The 15931-nt window shown below is 39.8% G+C and overlaps 1 protein-coding gene across 4 annotated transcripts in view; it reads right to left on the reverse strand.

The window, feature by feature from the left end:
- The window catches only part of LOC129725894 (muscarinic acetylcholine receptor DM1), a 297734-nt gene extending 286068 nt beyond the window's left edge, over positions 1–11666 (reverse strand). For 3 of the 4 annotated variants that reach the window (XM_055682291.1, XM_055682292.1, XM_055682288.1), the window contains exon 1: positions 10921–11666. The gene's annotated coding sequence lies outside the window, so the exon portion shown is untranslated. Of the gene's footprint in view, positions 1–2318; positions 2405–10920 lie in introns of those variants that run through there. The other variant, XM_055682290.1, reaches the window with a different exon arrangement.
- Between the last annotated feature and the right edge of the window lie 4265 nt (positions 11667–15931).

The following is a 15931-nucleotide window of genomic DNA, read 5'->3' on the forward strand; positions in this document are numbered from 1 at the left end:
TTTCCTGATGGCAATCTTCATGCTGCCCCAACACGGGGGGAATATTGACAGTCTGGCGACACACGCTGAGAAAAACCGCGCTGCTCCTGAGACGTGGTGACCAACCACAGGGCTAGTGCTGCTGCTAAGGAAGGCCACTGCTGTTGTCGCTGTCTAGAACTAATATGAGCGGCTCCGGCTGAAACAGGCTCTTATATAGGCCAAATAACATGTTTTCAATTGCAAGGTATATGATCCTGTCGGCCGTACTTGGGAAGCAAGCATATAACGACCAATCAGAGGTCGAATTTTTCGTTTTGACAAGGCTTGACTATTTTCAATAGTACAATAGTGTGAATAATAAAATTACAATTATCTTATTTTGGGAAGAATCTTAGAAGATTTTCCAATCTATTGCTGCAAGAACGAAGGAAATCCATCGAATACTAACCGATTCATTAGCATTTGAAATTGGACATTTTTTTTCACTTTTTTCGGTTTTAGATTTTCATTTCTCATCCCTATGTAGCCGAACTTCCTGAGAGAAGTATTCTACTTCAAAAGTGGTCCGCTAGTGATGAAAAAAAAACGTTGGTTGGCTGCTGAACGAGTCCTATTGTAGCCGTATAGAACAATGCGCGGATTTTGTTTTCTGAGGTAGGTGGTTGGATACAAATGAGTTTTTGAGGGCAGATGCCCGATTATAATATCAAATTTAGAGCTTTTATGTGAGTTTTTGAGGATTCTACTTTATGGGAAATCTAAAGTGAACTAAGAAGAATCCATTCTATGCATTAGCAGGTAGGTTTAGTTAGAAAAAATGCGTTTTTTCTGTTTTCAATTTTGTTTTTGAAAAGTTTACTATACTAAAAATAAAAAAAATTAACTTTTTTGTGTTAAGAGATAGAAGAATAGTTTATTCAGCAAAGTTGTAGAAGATTAAAAAAAATGGAACTTTGTTGAACAAACGAAAATCCTACCTTTTTTCGGTACAAAGTTATAAAGTATATTACATGGAACTTATTTAAAAGTTAGTTTTTTGTACTTAACTTTTGTTAGTTGCATTTTACACGAAAGTGTAGTTCGGAGGAATTTTTAGGGCACACAAAACACACATTTTTTCCAAAGATTATATATCTCCAGGACTTTTCCTTATAAAGTTATATCATATTTAAGCTTATTTTTTCGATAACTTCAAGAACGTATAAGTTCAAAAGAGGGAAATGGAATCATGATGTCAATACATTTTCTTGAAGTTAAGCTGAAGTACTATAAACTTTTTTAGGTTCCATTTGTCCCAATCCACCCATTTTAGAGTACGGCGAGTATATATTACAGTAGTTTTTCATATATCAAAAATACTAACTTTTTTGTGTTAAGAGATAGATGAATGGTTTATTCGGCAAAGCTTTAGTACGTGCAAAAATATGAAACTTTGCTGAACAAGCAAAATTCCTATCTTCATTGGGAACAGAGTTACAGAGTATTTTAGATAAAAGTTACTTTAATGTTAGTTTTTTGTACTAAACTTTTGTTAGTTACATTTTACGAGAAAACGTTGTTCTAAAGAAGCATTTGGGCATACAAAACACACGTTTTTATTAAACCACTGTTTTATTATTGGACCACTATTATTGGACACACTCTTTTATTATTGGACCACTGTGCGGTGGCTGCGTAGAAAAAAATGCGAAATTTTTCCAATTTTGTCCTTCAAAAACATCAAATGTAAGCACGTCTGAAAGTCCTGCTTGTGTTCTTCATTAATCAATGTTGAAAGTTTTTGGAAAATTTGCGTTTTTGTAAAAAAAAAAAGATTAAAAGTTTTTCATATTTTATGCAAGTTTTGAAATTTTAGGTGATTTATCAACAAAATCAACAATTCACAATGAACAAACAATTCATCGTACACCGTACCAATTTGGTTCAAATCGAGATTCCGTAAAATTATTATAATTATTCGTTTGTATACACTGACGAGTTTTTATTGTTTCGAAAAATAATGTGATTTATGGTTTATGGTTTATGGACAGCCTCTTGTCACTTCAACACTTCTCTTGAATAACAAAGTCATGTACAGTATAAAACACCAAAAATTCATTTTGGCCGAAAATCCTAATTTTCCGACCAAACAAGATTTTATCGTGTTTTAATTGAATTTTGGTGGGTTTTCCGTACTATTTGGAGAATTTTGTTGACGTTTCGGTCTACTTGTCCTTTGTTCCGACCATCTGCAGACTTATATTTCATAATTGTACACATAAATAAACAACATTACAGTAAGTATAGTTAGTGTCCCAAAATAAAGAGGTTTTAATTTTTTAAATTTTAGAACTTACAAACCAATTTTTTATTGTGATCCCTTCGGTGGGTTTCCTAACTCTAATCTCAAGTTTGAGCGTTAGGTTGGATCGCTCCCTGCAGCTGTGGTTGGTTGTAAATCCCGCTCAGTTTGTAGCGCACATTTTTGTAAGCACTGGAGAAGCTAATCGCATCCCGTTGGAGGTTAACTGCTCGTTCCTCTTGTAAACTGCACTGTGTTTGAGGCAGATGGCCTTTTGGGTTTGTTTATGTTTTGATATTACTGTTCTGTAGCATATTTCATCACCTGAAAAAACGTCAACAAATTTATTCTAAACAGTACGGAAAGCCCACCGAAATGCAATTTAAACACGACACCACACGGTGATCAGAGCCCGAAAATGAGCAAACAAGACATTCATTGACATACGGTAAAGGCGTACTCAAAGGCTGAAAGCAGACGCGACGCGATAGATCAGGACAAAACTACTAATGTACATGTTCAGCAATGCTGTGCAGTGCATCGGTTGGCCCGTCCGTTGTGGAACGCTGCGATCAAATGAGCAGCTTGCTCAGCCTTGCTGGAAATCAGCTATTGCTCTGCCGGCTGCGGGTCGAGCCAGTTTCCAGTAGAAGTCAATCCTCTTCTCGCTGCAGTAATCGGTTGTACAATGGAGTGTAAATTCCTGCAAACTGGAGTTCTTATATGTGACTACTGATGTGACTTAAATTTACAAAATCAGCACAGTTGAATATTTTATCGTCGCTGTGCTGGAGAAGATGGTTGCTCGGTATTATTTAGACAATCCATGTTATTAATCTTTTCAAATAATGTACCTTAATAAATTGGTGGTTTTTGTTACAAAAACTAAACCGGAAAAGAATTTCTGATCACTTGATGCCAACATTCGAAAACCTGATAAGAAATGGCTGATACATAAGCGTTTAAACCCTGACCACTTTTTCCATTACGGTATACTCGAACCTCCAGATCGGCGTCGAACCTCCAGATAGACAAATAAATTTCCCATTGAACGTCTCACTAGAATGGAATTGAAACCCAGATAGACGTTAGTCCAACGTCAAAAGTCCTTTATGTAATATGCTGCTATGCTCAAATATGTAACATGTGAAATATTATGTAATATGTAACATGTTGTGTTACATGCAATGTTACACGTGACATCTTACATGTGACATGCTATATGTATCATACAACATGTGACTCTAGCCATTTTATACGAGTTACCGCCATTTTCTTTGTCATTGACCTGGTTTGTTTACACAGACCACTCTGTTCCGAAACGATTCGAGGATTCCAGTGAATATATCCAGTGAATATATGAAGTCAGAGTGCTCTATGTACATTGGTGAGATAAAATCATTTATTTCGCAAAAAAAACTGTTAATTTTATGTATTCACATGTTTACCCACTTCATAACCTTTATATTAGAACATTTTGTTCAAAAGAATCCGTTGAACAGAATTTTATTCAGAGATTTTTCGAAAATTGCTTCCCCTGAAAATTTTTCGAGATGGCACATAGACCACTCTGTTCCGCAACGGCTCATATGTTGAATGTATATGTTGAATGTCCTATACAATTGCAGATTTTTGTAAATGTATGTAAATATATGCAGCTTTGTGACACAAATACCCCTAGAAATTTGTGATTTTAATTGTTAGAATTTGTTTGCTACTTGTGAATACTCACATCCCAAGTAACACACAAAACATGTTAGAAAATAATTCACAATGACAGTAGTCATATAAGAATACTATAAGCGCAATTCAAAACTTGTGTTGTTATATTTTCGTTCTCGAGATGTTATTTTATAGCATAAGTGTATTTAATAGATTATCGAATATAAACTGCTGCTGCTTATCTATAACTTGTATTTATGATGTTATCAAAACAGTACAGAAAACAACTTGAAATACAACATTTGTGAGAAGTTGTTTTTCATCAGTAATCCAACCACATTTCGAACACAAACTCATTTTTTCCAGGTTTTGGAGATGTGTTTCAATAACATGAGTTGAACAAACAACAACTATGACACAAATGACACTTGTCTTAAAGTTGTCCTCCAAATGTTTTCACTATGTATTAGAAAAACCTAAATTAATCCACCTAGTGGTCAGACCCAGCCTTTTTCATTCAAACTTTTGTTTGTAAAAAAAAATTTACATGAACGCTTCAATCCAATCAATGTATATTCACTCTTTAGGTTCTGAAATATTGATACTGTAATCTATACATATAAAAATGTAGTTCGGTCTGTTTGATCCATATAGGCTCGAAAACTACCGGACCGATCGACGTGAAAATTCTTATGTAGGGGTTTTTGGTCCCGATAAAGGTTCCTATGATAGTTTGAAACCCCTCCCTCTTCTGGAAAGGAGGGGTTCAATACAAATGAAACATACATTTCTACACAACTCAAGAACAAACCAAGCAAATGAAACCGAATTTGGCATGTGGATGTTAAAAAAGGTTAATAAATATGTCCTTAATGGTTCGACGCCCCTCCCTCTTCTGGAAGCACATGTTTCTGCACAAATTTCTGCACATCTCGCGAACTAATCAACTAAATGGAACCTTATTTGGCAGGAGAATGTTTTCAGTGGTAACAAATATGTTCCATAATCGACCTCAGGCAACATTTTGGATTGTAAGATGACAACTTCCGGTTTCTGGAAAACAGAGTATCCCGGAACAGCGGAAAATGATCTAATTACCCCCAATATGGGTGTTTCTTCAACCAGAATGACGCTCAGAGGCCAGAAACTATCTTAAATACCATTTTGAAATCCAAGATGGCGACTTCCGGTTTGTGAAAAACAGCCTAAAATAACCAAATACTATCCAATATAAGTATCTCTGGAACCAGAATGATGCAATTAGCTAACAATTGACCTCAGGCAACACTCTGAATCGCTAAATGGCAACATATAGGAAAAGTCGAAAATGACCAAACAATACTCAACATGGATTATTCCGTAATCGAGATGATGCATAGAAACCAAACACCCTTGACACCATTTTGAATTTAAAGACGACCACTGTTAGTTTCTGGAAAACAACCAAAATAACTAAATACCTCCCAATACGAGTATTCCCGGTGTCAGATTGATGCCAGAAAATTTGCTGAAAATGACCGAATACCACCCAATATGAATATATTCAGAATTAGGGCGATGTACAGAAGCCAAAAGTCGAGGATGTTGTCATTTCGATAAAACCAATCATTTCAAACGATTTGTCTTTTGATATTGATCATATCCTATAGCCGATTCGTCGTGCATTTGCAGGCTTTAAACACATCGCAAGGAATCAATGAATTTGGAACGTTCAAACAGTACAAAACCACATTTAAATTATGTTGAGACCACATACATCAATCAAATCGTTATGAAGTTTGTTATTTGTAAGTTTGAGAGATGACTCGTTCGTATGACACTATTTATGTTCAAATAAGTCATGTAATCTTTGAAATTATAGACTTTCGTTGTTTTATTAACAATTTAATACATAAAGGTTGCTTAAGTTCAATTATAATCAAATGAAATGGGAACGTATAGAGCACCCAAACTTGGAAACCACGTGTTCAATCATAATTCATCAGTTGACCCATAACTAGCCCGCTCATCTGATAATAATATTGATCAAATCGGCTGTGTAGTTTCTGAGATAATGAAGTTTCATGATTATCACAATTTGGTACTTTACAGACGAAGTTACAGTCCGATTACAGTAAAATTCAATAGAATGTTACGAGGCAGCTAGACTTATTAGTTGACACTAATTTTGTGGAAATCGGGTCAGCCATCTCTGAGAAAAGTGAGTGAGTTCAAGTAGTCTTCGGAATATGTTCCTTTTCATAGCTGGATTTCACATTTTCAAACATAATAGGCAAAGTAATAGTCTGATCGCAAAACAAATCATTAGGGTCTTATGGGGCAACTAGACCTTCCATTTGACACTGATTTTATGAAAATCGGTCCAGCCATCCCTGAGAAACATGAGTGAGATTAAGTAGTCTTCAAAACACGTTTCTTGTCATAACTTTTGAACCACAAGTCCAATCTTTATGAAATTTATGAAAGTTAAGGATATTTTAGACAGCCCGTTCATTTGAAATCAATTTTGTTCAAATCGGTTGTGTAGTTTTTGAGATAATGATGTTTCATGATTCTTACATTTTGATACATAACTTCTAAACTAAAAATCCGATTACAATGAAATTTAATAGGGTTTTATGGGACAACGAGACCTTTCATTTGCAATTAATTTCATGAAAATCAGTCCAGCCATCTCTGAGAAAAGCGAGTGAGAATAAAAATCTGCACATACACACACACATACACACACACACACATACAGAAAATGCTCAGCTCGTCGAGCTGAGTCGAGTGATATATGCCATTCGGCCCTTTGGAGCACTTTTATACTTTCGGTTTTGCAAGTGATTGCTATACCTTTCTAGGAGAAAGCAAAAACTGTGTTTAATAAACCTATTCGAGGTGGGTCAAAATGCGCCATGAAAAGGTAAACAAAACGCTTACAGTGCAACCAATATCACTCTAATTTTTGTTAACGTATAGCTAACAACGTTTTCTAGTTTTGAATTATTTTATATCTAGATAACGTTGAAACTATGCGAAAACAATTTCAAAATTCAAGCGACAGAAACAATTAATTTTGAAAGGTTGAACATTGCTTCTCATCATCATTTTATAATTGATTAAAAGTGCCACTGACAAAAACGATCATCGAACTGGTTGCACTGCGCGTAACAATACATTTGCGCATGCGCTTGGTAAATGTTGTCATAGCAACGCATTTGCGCATGCGCTTTGTTATGGCGAATTCTGACCCACGAATTCTGACCCACGCAATGAAATAAATCAGTAAACATTCTGTAATGCATAATCTATTTTCCACTGATTGACAAATAGAAAACAATATCCAATGAATGGCGCATAATTTTTTTAGAAGTAAAACGTAATGTTTCACCATGAAATTTGACGCGCACGTAAAACTTTGTATTGAAAGCATCAAATGGTTGATTTATTATTGTTTCTTATCTGATTATTCGAAACGCCATAATCACTATTTTTTTCCATTTTGATCCTGATATAAATCAGTGTCGTTCTGCGATATTTTTATTTTGAAGTTTTACGCTTGCGTCAACGATGTTTTGATTAGTTAGCAAATACAACTTAAAAATAATCTATTTTCAACGTATTTCTACCATATTGGTACTCGAGATGTATTTTACAGCTTCGGTCTAACAAGTTGGCTTGCTTTCATGAAGTTTTATAATACTTCATAAAGTACCAGTACTTGTTCTAGTAGCCTTTAATTTTTGCGCTTTTCTGGTGATAGAAATGTCATGGAAAAGGTAATGTCAACTGAAATTTTAACTGCAGGTTGTATTAGAGGAGTTCCCGATCAGAAGAGCATAACTAAAAAATTACAAAATTCTATCAACGTGAAATACAAATAACATATTTTGATACAATTTTGTAATTTTCCACATAATTTTAATAACAAAATTGAATCTGAATGAGTTACAATAACAAAACGTGAAATGAAGTAGTTCTGAAACAAGTCTAACTAATTTTTCGTTTTTATCAAAACCTGTTGTTTCCAACAATGTTTGTTATTAAATTGTTCTATATACTATCTTATTTTGTTAGAAAGCTGATATATTAGTAACAAATTTTGATATGTGTTTGATACTAGTAGAATCATTTCTGTTATAATTTCTGTTATTTTAACATCTAACGGGACCAAATTAAAAACACAGCCTGTAAGGGTTTTCCCGTAACAAACTAACAACTTCTGTTACATTTTTGTTTTTTCTTTCTGATCGGGTTATCTCAACTGCTCTATAACAACGTGTGTTACTTGGGATATTTGTTATAACTGTGACTCGTCAGAGCAGAGAAAGATTTCGGGACACTAAAGCTGGCAAACCACTAAAACATATGTTAAAAATGAAAAATAATTGATTCGACAAGCACGACCACGAGCTTCTGGAATTTTGTATGTTACAAGACGAGCAACGGAATTTAAATCCGAAACCTTTTAACCGAATATTTCCAGACGAAGAAAACCTTGGAACAAACATAAATTGATGTTGACAGAAGTAAAGATAATGGCGAGGCGCTAGTAAATAACGGTATTGGTTGGAAGTATTCATTTATTCATTCACCCTTCAACTACAGTTATTGTCGAAACAAAACTCTTCTTATCTCTGTACGGAATTCACCCCCACTTCCTGAGGCCGTTATTCGAAAACTTTTGTGGCCTGTACTAGTGTGATTCGAGCACTTCACCACTAATCAAATCCTTACTTGAAACAGTCTCTCGAATAATAGCATATATCCCGACGAAATCGATTTATTTATCTGTGAACATTTATCATTCAAGAGGAATTTGACTCATAAACAAGAAGTGCTAAAGGAAAACTGTTTTGGTTGCTAGTAAATAACTTGGATGTCTGTGCTGGTGCTCTGTGGAGATATTTTTGAGCAGTGATCGCGAACATGACTTTTACGCCACTCTTAGCATTGTCGGAAATAAAATCTGTTCAATTCACGAACCACTAGGTTTTGCTTAGGATTTATTGCAGCAATATATTTATTACTTGTGATGTTATGGCGACCGTGAACAAAACCCAAATATACAAATCATGGCAAATACGTCTCCCCAAATTCGATCTCAATAAACGTAATGAATCCAGCTAAGACATTTTTACTCCGTGAATGGATTCATAATTTCTTTGAAAAGCTCGCTAGAATAAACTCTAACGTCTGTTGTGGAAATCATCCACCTCAATTGCGGTGACGTGTTTACCGCAACAGATGACAGCGTCTATTAGAAATGGTTTATTTAAAAAAACTGTGATAATTTAATCAGATATATTTTCTAGTCTAATCGGGCTTACAACCTAATAAATTGGTCATTGAGACTGTAAAAAACTGCACTTTAGCGCATTATTTTTCTAGCTTACTAATGTTGAAGGATTGGTTATGAATTTAATAAATAGAATCATGTAGTCAAAGTAATTATTTTATACGCAACTTTTCCGTCGGCGTTGAATAGCGCTAAACAAATAATTATTGGCGTAGCTTTTTTTTGCGCCTTAACTTTTCCATTTGATTCATCCTTAATTTACATGGAGATATATATTGTGTACAAAAACCGTTACAATCTATAATTTGTTATGTAGTAACACTTAAGTACAACTTAGTGGGTACGAAAAACTTAGCATAATGCCGCATTATTTACAGTATCCTTGATTAATACTCAATGTTTTCAACTGAATTCCACTAATCTAAAAGATTAGCTTTGTTTACGCTGAGTTCAATGAAAATTTGGCGCTTTCGTTTCCATTACTGAAAATCCATGTTCCCTAAGGAAACACTTTTGACCAACAGCGGCAAAAAGCCTCCATACGGATTCTTCTAGCAAAGCTGTCAATGAAAAGTGTTTCTCTCTGGGAATATCCTCTCACCGGAACAGGCTCTCTCCGTCTCCCATTGATGGAAAAATTACACACTCCATGACAACATTCCAAGCGAGCGAGCGAGCGACTCTCCCTTAGCTGGGGCGATGAAATCTCCCAGCACTGGACGTGATAAGAGCAACAGCAACAACAAAAACAACAACTTGCGATTCCCATGTTTACAGGAAAATCATCAGCAATCGTTGGATTGCTTTTCGGTCGGGATGCTGGGGCTTACCGAAGCTTGGCAAACAAATCGAACTGTCAATTTTCCATCACAAGTCAGCAGAAAAAATAGCAATTACGCGTACTCACGATACCCTCAAAAACATATTTCACTTGGCTCGGGAACGAGAATGAATCTAATTTCAGTTTGTCGTATTATCGTTCCCCAATTCACACAGAACGTGCAATGTGAGTCATGCCCCGGATCAAAAGTTTGCCCTCCTGTCAAAGACCAGCCATCTGAGCTAGTAAGGGTGGTTCCCATCCGCCCACTTGCTGCTCGCATCGGGGGACACGAAAAAAGCACTCATCCATAATACCCATATTCCAGGGCAATTTACAGCCAGAGAGCAAACTTCTGGTCAGCTGCATATTTAATTTGCACTAGGGTAGGGATATGCGGATCCGTCAGATTTATGATAGGGAAAACCGAATCAAAACCTAATTGATAAGGCAACTCCATCCGCACGGATTATCAGAAGATTGCCTGCGCTCATTTGACACACGCATACTTCTGTGGTTGTATTGGGTATGGAGTATATTTCAAATACAAATACAGGCATTCAAGAGCATGCTATTTAGATGGAGTTTTCTTATGAAAGTTCTGTGGGCTGATAATGTGTATTAAGAACTGTCGAACGGCTATCAAGCAATGCAAAATTCACTAGCAAGATCCACATCATTTTACACAGTGCTGCGCGGCTATAACATACACAACATGCCAGCGTTTTTTTCTTGGACAAAGGTTAACGAATTGAGGTCAAGGTAGGATGCGAAAGGAATTATGGCATCACAAACGGAGTGTAGCCCACTTGTGTCTAGTCTCGAGAGATGAGTATTTGCTCGTGAAAATCCATCACACACAGAACTGAAATAAAAAAAATTATCACTTACACTAAATTTGTTATACTATACGGAACATCGATCATCAATTTCCTTTCGTAAATCCTGGCTGCTTGTTCATGCACGATCTTAATGAGTTGTATTTGCTTGTGCAAATAATCCAGCCGCTTTCAGTATATTTTTTATATAACACAATTCCGTTTTAATCACACCTGTTTTCGACACACGAATAATTCCTTTATTCACGCCTTAATCAAGCAAATTTCCTAACGTTATCTTACGAAGCCTCAGCCTACGAGTGAATTTCCACACTCGATGACTTCACCACATATCGCGGTTATCGGTAGAGAGCAGAAAAACAACCCACTGTCTTTCCACTACATTAAACATTCAATTTTGCATATATATTTGCGCTGCTGGTCTTCCTGCTGGACCGACGATCAACCGATGGGTCGTGGTCAGCACACACCCTATATATAGCAATTCATCTGCAGTAGCACTGGCCCAGCGTAAACTCATTACAATTTCACTGTTTTCGTTTCTTCAAGTCCCACATCTCACTGCCTGGATCTCAACCAACCCGGGTTCATTCACTAGCATCGAAATGCTTCACCATGCATGTACCAGACGTACAAAGACTCTACACTACACGTGGCAACCCGGGGTTTGATACCGCGAACAAGTTCAAAGAGACGCGACGTTTGGGGCGACCCCGGCTGGTAACATGCAAAGAAAACCCTAAAAAAACGCGCTCGCACCGCGTTGTACAGGTTTTTGGCACAGGAGTTCTGAACCAAGTCTCGTCCGGGACTAAACGAAAGTGGTTCTCTCCAAGCAGTAACAACCGTCGCTTGATGCTAGACACAAAAAGATATACCCGAGCGGGAGCTTTCCTGTGAACGATCATTCATCTCTCGTCCCACAGCCTCTCGCCATCATGACACAGAGACCCAATTCCACTACGTTAGCCAGAACAAATCAGAACCATCGAAGGCTTTCTTTCTGACAATCCACGTACACGCTCCTGAAATCCATCTCGCTCAGCTCAGCATCCAGCATCAAGCACGTGTGATTGTGCCAGGAGCGGGAGAGTAAAAATATCCTTCCAGAATCGAAATGGGGCGCGGCACGCACGCGCGTCGTCTCCATCGGTCGAGAGCGAGCCAGCATTCCAGTGAAAGCAATAATTGTGACAGAAGCGTGATCCATACATGATACCTTCAGCTTTCCATCGGTCGTCATTCAGACTGTTTGGTATGTCGTTACTCGAATACGTGAAGCCATCCGCAGAACAATGCAAAAGCCGAAAGATTACTAATCTCTCAACACATTCCCCCTACCGAAGTCAACCCCGTAACAACATAAACATATCCCACTACCACCCCCTGGAATAGGGTGGATAATGATAGGGTTTTATGCGGGCTGGAGCTTTACAATCCAGCTCCCAGGTCAGACGTAATGGGAGTTGTTTTCGGTTTCATCATCCTCGAATGACAAAGTGGGTCCCGGTAGCAAACGTCTGGCATTTAATCAGGATCACCTCAGAGCTAATATGTATTAATATGGTCCAGCATAAAAAAACCGAATTTTATCCTTCGTTTTTAAAGATCTAAAGATGGGGTATTGAAATTATATATATTTTGTTATATGTCTAACTCCATTTTCTAAGGAGGTTGCTCCTGAGAAGATTAGTGATATTTTCCATTTTTCCTAATCAAGTTAACAAAAATCTTACGAGATGTTCTGGTCCTTACGAACCCATTATGAGCTTCTTTGAAATGAGAGCTGTGCGAAGCTAATAGCTTAGGAAGGGGCCCCTTTTGTTTGTAATACGTAGACCTAACGGCTTTGTTTGTAAGACCAGCATCGTACTTCTTAGCCAACTGGGAACTGCTTTGAAATACAGACAAATTAGACTTCGAGAGAATAGTCGCCTTAGCGGTAGAAAGCGGTAAAGAAAGTTACTAAAATTTGAGGAATTGAAGTACCAAGGAATACCTTTTCCAGGCCACTTGCTCTTTATTCTTGTACTATGTTACCTAATCGGCTGGTAAACGGCTGGATAATGCGTACCATCGGTGCCAAGTGTCCTTAGCCTCTTATCCAGCCACTCCTATCCCAACCTCCACGCGGTGCAGCTGGGATACGAGCAACCAAGGGAAGATCGGGTAACCAACCCCGGTGGGAACTTGGTCGTATGCTGACAGGTAAAGAGGGCTCTTTTGAGTTTCCGAGCGTCTGTCTTCTATGTTAGGAGCGGCTCAAAACGGCGACTGTACTCCAGGTTAGGGGCGGCCGATCACCATCCTCGTGCCAACGTGGGACTCTAAACAGTGTTGTGCACGATGGTCCTCCGGCGAGACAGGAGGTTAGTACGCAGGCCTTACAAGCCGTCACCGTAAAACACTCACAAGTAATGAACGAGGAACAGAGAAATTCGGACTGGAACAATCGGCACAGACCAACGCGACGAAAACGGACTAACGATTGGAAATTCGGAACGTGGAACTGTCGATCTCTCAGTTATCAAGGGAGCACTCGAGTGTTCTCCGAAGTATTGAAATCCCACAGGTTCGACGTCGTAACGCTGCAGGAGGTGTGCTGGAAGGGCTCAATGGTACGTACGTTCCGGTATGGTCATGCCATCTACCAGAGCTGCGGCAACACACATGAGCTGGGGACAGCTTTTATAGTGATGGGCGAGACGCGGAAACGGGTGATTCGGTGGTGGCCAATCAGCCCTCGAATGTGCTGGTTAAGAATCAAGGGCCGGTTCTTCAACATAACCATCATAAACGTGCACAGCCCCCACCTCGGAAGAACCGAAGACGACAAGGATGAATTTTACGCGCAGTTGGAGCGTGAGTACGAACGACCACTGCCCAAAACATGATATCAAGATCGTCAGTCAACGCTCAGATCGGCCAGGAGGAGAAATACAAACCGCTGATTTGAGGGTTCAGCGCGCACCAGCGGACCAACGAGATGGGCCTTAGACTCATCGACTTTGCCGCCTACAAGAACATGGTCGTGCGTAGTACCTGCTTCCAGCACAACCTCCTACACAATTACACCCGGAGGTCACCAAATCAGACGAAAATACAAATCGACCAAGTTTTGATTGATTGTCGGTACTTCTTAGACATCACCGATGTCAGATCTTATAGGAGCGCTAACGTCGACTCGGCTCACTACCTAGTGACGGTTAAGATGCGCCCAAAACTCTCCGTTGTTAACAACATTCTGTACCGACGCCCGCTCCGGTAGGATCTCGCGTGACTGAAGCAACCTAACGTCGTCGAAAACTAAACGAAACGCGCATTCGCTCGAAGCTGCGCTGCTGGAAGAGGACCAGCTAGAGGAAGCTCCTCTCGAGGACTGTTGGAACACAATTAAAACAGCCATCAACAGCGTAGCGGAGAACGTCATCGGGCATGTGGGACGAACCCAACGGAAGGAGTGGTTCGACGACGAATGTAGGTAGGTGATGGATGAGGAGAATGAGGCGCGGACGGCTAAAATGCGCAGTGTCACTCGTCAGAATGTGGAAAGATACCGACAGAAGAAAATGCAGCGAACCCAATTTTTTCGGGAAAAGGAGCGCCGCCTGGAGGAGGAGGAGTTTGCAGTGCTAGAACAGCTGCATCATTCTCAGAAAACGTGAAAGTTCTACCAGAAACTCCACGCATTCCGCAGAGGCTTTGTGCCGCGAGCCGAAATGTGCCGGGATAAAGGTGGTAGTATTCTGATGGACGATCGTGAGGTGACCGCGGAAGCAGCACTTCGACGAACACCTGACTGGCGCCCAGGCAGGAGACCATGGCGGCGGAGAAAGCGATCCCGCCGGTGCGACAAATGTAGAAGACGTGCCAGCCCCAACGGTAGGCGAAGTTAAGGATGCCATCAAGCAGCTGAAAAACAATAAATCGGCTAGATAGGATGGCCTCGGAGCGGAGTTTATTAAGATGAGCCCGGAGAAGCTGGCCACCTGTTTGCGCCGGCTGATTGCAAGAATTTGGGATACAGAACAGCTACCGGAGGAGTGGAAGGATGGGGTTATCTGCCCTATATATAAGAAAGGCGACAAATTGGACTGTGGGAACTATCGTGCGATCACCGTCCTGAATGCCGCCTACAAAGTGCTTTCCCAAATCATTTTCCGCCGCCTCTCACCCCTAGCCAACAGATTTGTGGGAAGTTATCAGGCCGGCTTCGTAGAAGGACGGTTTACGATGGACCAAATCTTTACCATACGGCAGATCCTTCAGAAATGCCGTCAATACAGAACCCCCACGCACCACTTATTCATGGACTTCAAAGCCACGTACGACACTATCGACCGAAAAGAGCTATGGAAGGTCATGGACGAAAACGGCTTTCCGGGAAAGCTGATTAGACTGATAAAGGCCACGGTGGATGGGACGCATTGCTGTGTGCGGATTTCGGGTGGGTTATCGGGTCCATTGAAATCCAGCAGGGGGCTTCGACAGGATGATGGTCTCACCTTCCTGCTATTCAACATTGCGCTACAGGGTACGATTTTCAACAAATCCAGTCACTTCGTTTGCTTTGCTGATGACATGGACATTGTCGGCAGAACAACTGTGGCGGTGGCAGAACAGTACACCAGACAAAGTATATGCTAGCCGGTGGAACCGAACCCGACCGACAACGCCTAGGCAGTAGCATTACGATTGACGGCAAAGAGTTCGAGGTAGTCGATGAGTTTATCTATCTTGGCTCACTGGTTACTGAGAACAATGATACCAGCCGAAAGATCCGTAGGCGTATCATCGGCGGAAGTCGTGCCGGTCGAACAGACTGAGCTTCCGTACGAAGTGTAATCTGTACAAAACGCTCATAATTGTTCTCTACAGGCATGAAACGTGGACAATGCTCGAGAAGGACCTGCGAGTGCTCGGAGTTATCGAACGACGAGTACTAAGGACGATTTTTGGCGGCGTGCAGGAGAACGGAATATGGAGATGAAGAATGAACCATGAGCTCGCGCAACTCTACGGTGAACCCAGTATTCAGAATGTGGCTAAAGCTGGACGGGTAC

This window comes from Wyeomyia smithii, chromosome 2 (assembly GCF_029784165.1).
Source record: "Wyeomyia smithii strain HCP4-BCI-WySm-NY-G18 chromosome 2, ASM2978416v1, whole genome shotgun sequence".
NCBI classification, from domain to species: Eukaryota; Metazoa; Arthropoda; class Insecta; order Diptera; family Culicidae; genus Wyeomyia; species Wyeomyia smithii.